This window comes from Emys orbicularis, chromosome 1 (genome assembly GCF_028017835.1).
Source record: "Emys orbicularis isolate rEmyOrb1 chromosome 1, rEmyOrb1.hap1, whole genome shotgun sequence".
Lineage (NCBI taxonomy): Eukaryota > Metazoa > Chordata > Testudines > Emydidae > Emys > Emys orbicularis.
Genome location: NC_088683.1, coordinates 109,936,887 through 109,942,979, shown reverse-complemented (window position 1 = coordinate 109,942,979; position 6,093 = coordinate 109,936,887).

The following is a 6,093-nucleotide window of genomic DNA, read 5'->3' as shown; positions in this document are numbered from 1 at the left end:
ATAATTGCACAAGTGGCAGAAATTTGGGAGAAATTATAGACTAATGATTAAAGTAGGACACAGAGTAAGGATTCCTGGATTCTATTCTCAGATGAGCAAAGTACTTAACGTGTGCCTCAATTTACCCATCTGTAAAAGGAGGACAATGCTACTTAACTGTCTAGCCAAGGTTCAAGAGGGTGTTTGAACATATAAATTATGTCAAAGTGCTTTAGGTTTCTTTGATGAAGATTATATAGATGAAAAGTGATATATGAATCATCATTGACCATACCTCGTTAGAGCTCCCAGGTCATACTTACACTTTTCCTTCTCCTCAAATTAATATCTATGTATAAAATGGGTTGAACTAACATGCCCAGAATGGGCAAAGCACAAACAGAAAGTGTTTTCCCCTGGACTAGACCACACAACTAGCCATGCTAAGTGATGCTCAGCTCTGGACTTGAGGGGCAAAATACAAATATGAATAAAAATGTATTTGCTCAGTGGTGAAATCTCACTTCCTAGCCACCCAGCTGAATCACTGCACAACGACCAGGACTGGTTGACTGTGCAGGTCTGATGTTCCAAACAAAGCTTCTGCAAAGCTTTTCAGGCAAGAGCCATTTCCTCTTTCACCCTGCCTTGCTGCGTTTTGTGCTGCGGTTTAGGCATTTGCTGCCTAGGAGGAAGTGACTAGAAGGTCCAGCTACCAAGATAGCCTTAAAATGCAATCAAATTTATATTACAAATAGAGTTGCATGAAATTTTGGGGATAAACCATTTATTCGCTGAAAAATGCAGTTTCAAGTTGACTGAAACTATTCATGAATTTGGGTTGAATTCAGCAAAACGCTTCACCTGGAAAAAAATGGGGGGGGATTCAAAAAAGTCAAAATGTTTCATTTTGACATTTTCACAATGAAACATTTTGGCTTTTTGTTTCAAAATGACATTGCATTTCAAAATGTAGTCAGTTTTTTTTTTTAAGGGAGTAAAAAATACTAACTGTTTCATTTCAGGTCAAACAAAATGTTTCTTTCAACCCAAAATGTTCTGGTTTTTTTTTTTTCATTTTGTTTCAGTAAGAAGAAACAAAAAAAATATTCTTTTAAGTCAACATGAAATGAAATTTGTTTCTGTTTCCCAAAAAAATGAGTCAGGTAAATCATTTCTGTGATAAGGATAAAAAAAATTTCAGTAGAAAACGGGGGTTTTGACTACATGAACAATTTCATGGAAAGTGTCTGCCTCCATGAAAATTTTTTATTTTTCCATCTGAAAACTGACTTTTTTTAGTTTCAGAAGTTATCAGGCAACATTTTTAAAGTTTTTGGGTTTGGAGGGATTATTTTCTTTTAAATGAAACAGCAACATATTCCAAGGGAGACAAATTTTGATCTAGCAATGAATCAGTGATCTATTAGTGTCAGTCCAGTTCTTGATGGAGTGGTGTCCCTAACACAAACACCAACAAGACAGGTGGCACTAATGGGTGCCCTTGATACCTTGTGGCATTTTCAGCAGAGTAGCCAAGGAATAAATGGGCATGGAGGCTGAATTACCTCTACATAGTCCTTACAGTTCAAGACTGAAGCACATTAGTAGCGGGACATGTTATATGTGGGGAACGCTCACACTGTGGCTGCCTGTGCGCAGTCTGTTGTCCAGATATATAGAGCATTTCCCTCTCTGGGCTAACAATCTGGCAGCATTCACGGGTACTGCTTTCATTTGGGGCCTTTCACCTGTAAAGACTCGCACTGACTTCAGCGAGCACTGAATCCAGCCCTTAAAGCGTTTTTAAATGGAAGAATACAAATACTGACCTGATTTTCTGGAGCCATCCTATATTCCTACTGTAGAATTCTATAGGATAGGTCAAAACCCTATAGCAAGGCAATCATTCTCTATTCCGTTATATAGGTTGTTAGAGTAATCTCCATAAACTCAACCCTATTAAAGAACCCTAACGGGTTCATTTATATTACTGTAAGTTCTTATGTTCCCCATTCCAAAAGACAACAATAACTAACAAACAATAGAAGTTTACACTTGAGAGAGGGGTCTAGGTCTCCAAGTAGTATCTGTAAGCTTCAGTTTAGAAGCTTATACTTCTAAATATTTACTGCCAGAAATACTATACTATTTCTGGCAGTAAATATAGTAAAACAAAATATGGGCAAACCGGAATGCATTGGAAATCTATTCAATAACCAAAGTCACATCAGGTGATTTATTTTTACATACGTTTGGAGTCTGAAATTCTTTCTCTACAAACTGAAACCCCACAGATGCTTGATGCAGAGGACGTGCCTGGTACCTCAAATCTGTCCGTGACAGCACAGGACGAACTTGGAAGTTTTTCCAAGCTGCTGAAGCAAAGTCTGAACCTGAGGGCATACATTTGCTTGTAGTAAAGGCTGGCAACCTGATACCGACAGTGCCTCCTCAATGATATGCAACAGACGGGAATAATGTGCCATAATGCACAATGCTTTTCATTGCATCACACAAATATCTGTAATCTGATGTCACTGGTTGCAACTACAAAGTTACAGAAGCTCTGTTGTACTCTATAGGCTGGCAGGGATAGTGCTACAAACAGGCTATAGGCATCACAGTATCCCCTGTCTGGAGGAGCTGGTACCAGATGTAAAAGTTTCTCAGGAAGGTGGGAAATCCCAAACCAGGCTGCAACCATCTGTTGTCAAAAGCATACATGGGTATTTTCATACTAACTCCTTCAATTTTTCTTGCAACTATTAAATCTGTCTTCGGGACAGGGGGTTGTTTCCTAAACAAAAAAGGAGGGGGTTGGTAGTAAAAATGACTTATTTTGAAAATAAAATTTCTTGAAAAAATGGAGGGTTTTGGGGTTTTTTTGCAAATTTTTTTTGACTTTTTCATAGAATATCAGGGTTGGAAGAGACCTCAGGAGATCATCTAGTCCAACCCCCTGCTTAAAGCAGGACCAATCCCCAGACAGATTTTTGCCCCAGATCCCTAAATGGCTCCCTCGAGGATTGAGCTCACAACCCTGGGTTTAGCAGGCCAATGCTCAAACCACTGAACTATCTCTCCCCCCTTCGATACTTTTGATAATGTTTCCAAATAAATTTTTGATTTAAAGATACTGCCAAAAAATGTAGCAATTAACCATTTTGAACCTTGTAAAATAGAAAGAACTTTGATAGTTATGAAATCTTTCACACATTTTTTATTGTTTTTTTTATTTCAACCAACTCTCATAAATAGGGCTAAATGTGCTGAAGGAAAAGCTTTTTGTAGAACCCTGTGTGAAAGCAGGAACAGCACCCCCTGAATGATTGGCAGCCACATTCACAACCAGTAGAAAGATGCAGACAAAATGGGAGAAAGAAAAAGACTTTGGAAAAAGGTGGTTTTAAGAAGGGACGAGATGAAGCAGTGAATGCATGAGAGAAACAGATAAAAGGCGAAAGCAATTAGGACAGTTTAAATGGTGAGTTGGACTGAGATTGATAAAAGGAATAGAAAGCATAAGACAGAAAAATCACAGACACAGCTAAAAGACGAAGAAAGGAGTAAAATAAACTGAGAGGAGAAACAAATAACTAATTAGAGTTAGTAAGAGCGAGAGAGTGCAGTGAAAACATGAAGTGGATAATGAGAAGAGAGATGCAGCTTTGCTGAAGTTCATTGTAGCAAGTGGCTTCTCCTGAGGAAGATGAGGTACATGAATTACTGTGATGTAATGGTTCATTTCACGATCAACTCTGGTGGGAAGAGAAAAGTAAAAGCAAAACAGAAAAGAGGGTGGCAATCAGAAGATGGATCCCATTTCATGAGTTCAGCCCCATATCAGGTGGTCAGAAAATAAGAAAGCCAGCCAGAGATTCTGCAGTTTCTTAAAGGCCTTCTGGTTCTGGGTGCACCCCAGCCACCTCCTTTACCAACTCCTGTTAGTCCCCAACCCATTTTTACCATCACACTTGTCTCCCCTGACTTTCTTCACCATCTTGGCACATTGCCGCCTGTGATGGGCACAGCCCACACTAGTTCAAGCAGGGGAGGGGCCTGCAGCGGCCTGCTCACCCCAAATGTGCATGGCCTGTCAGTTAGAGGGAGTGTTTGCACCCAGGCCCATCAGAGCATATAGTTAAGCAGGAAGAGTTAGCTTGGGGTTGGTCACAGGAACAGTATCCTGTGGAGAAGTGGCTTAATCTGCCTGGAAAGACAGAAAAGTAGAAAGGCTGTATAAGCACCCAAGGGACAAATGGGAAGCCAAAGGACTGATGAAAGAACCTTGAGAAGAACAGAAAGAAGTGGTCAAGGCAAAAAGAACTGAAGGGGTTCAGTGCTTGGACCAGACACTCACTTAATTTTCAGGGCCAGAACTCCCTGGAGATGGTGGGCAAGAGCTGCTCTTCAATGCCACCATATCAAGATGGAAGCCTTACTCCCCCTTGCCCCCAAAATAACTCCCATTTACCATCTCACTCACATCCCCCCACCCGTCCTCCCTTTACTTTCTCACTCCATGTCCACGGGTCTTTATTGCTTGGAGACAATTCGGGATGTAAACTGTGACATGGTGTCACCACAGAGGAGAACAAGTGCCATACTGCACCCCTTTAACAAGCATCGCAAGTGTGACCCCAGCAAGAATAGCATGTGCAAAGGAAGGATATTGGACAAATCTGTTTATGCATCCCCCAGTACTCACCCTTCCTGTGGTATCGGTTCTATCTCGTGAGACAATCCTGCAATTCTGAAACATTGATTTATGACACAGTGGTGTCCAACTTCTTCAGTCCAAGAGTTGAACAGAGGTCAAGGGGTCACAATCAATACTTTGGTGCAGATTCTCTGTCTTGTTCTTCTCAGGTGGCATAAAGGGAGGGGAAACCATACATGCCTCCCCTGAGGGAGGCTGCACCTGGTGTGAGGGAGACCCTACCAGGGCTGGATTTAGGGGCAAGCAACCGCTTGGGGTGCCATGCTTGGGGGGTGCCAGGCTTGGGGTGCTGTAAGGTATTCAAAAGTTTAACAAATGAAGTGGGGGCACCAAAGACGCTCCTCACCTGGGGCACCATTTGGTCTAGGGCTGGTCCTGGTCCCTAGCATGCATAAAGTCATTATAGTCAGCACCTACACCTCCATCCCACTAGCCTTGATGCAGGGACATGTCAAGAGCAGGGAAGGGGAATGGCTAGAGAGTGCTATGTTACAGCTTTCCCCACCCAGGCTATAGTCCTTCAAGGACCACTGCCAGCTGGTGCAAGTCAGAGCTCCCTCAGGTTGCTCTAACCTGCACTAAGGTAGAGATTCAGGGAGCTTTAAACAGTGGTTATTTTCAATTTCTCTTATTCCCCCCCCACCTCTCCTGGGCTGTTCTGGGTGGACGCGTGCGGGGAAGGTGAACCATCCTTTGCTAGGCACTAGTCCCCTAGGCTCTGACAGAGCCAGCTGAGCTCCTGTCCTACTCTTTCTTGGGCTCCCACAGCCTTGCAGATAAGAGGCAATGGAGCAGCTAGAGCTACTCTCCTATGATGCAGCAGGCAATCACCAGGGGAGCTGCTGAGCAGCTGACAGCAGCTGCCCAGAGCTCAGACTAGAACAGCTTCTGGGTCTGCAGGGGAATGGTGAGAGGCAGTGCCCCCTGGTGACAATGCTGATTCAAACACTTCCATTTTAAAATCCAAGGTTGCAGTTTAGGGAACACATTTTCAACTTGCAATCAAATACACATTTGCTTCTTAATGCAATCACCTTGGAGGGCCACAATTTAGAGACCTGAGGCCAGCAGGCTGAACAACACTGATATAAAATGAACAAGGGAACTGAGAACTACATGACAAGGAGAACCTAGGGAAAAAGTGATTAATATGAAAAGAAAAAGAAAAGAATCAAATTTCCTTAAATAATACCCAATTAACATGCCCAATCTGGCTTTGTTCAAGTAAATAAACCAGAGTAATTAGTTTAGTTGTGGATCACAGTTCTCCTTGCCTGTGATATTTGCATAGTTGATTGCATGTTTGCCTTCAGAATCAAGCTAAAGCATGTAGATATGCAGCAGACATTAACACTTCCAGTTCCTTGGGCATAATTCATAGTTTGGGTTGA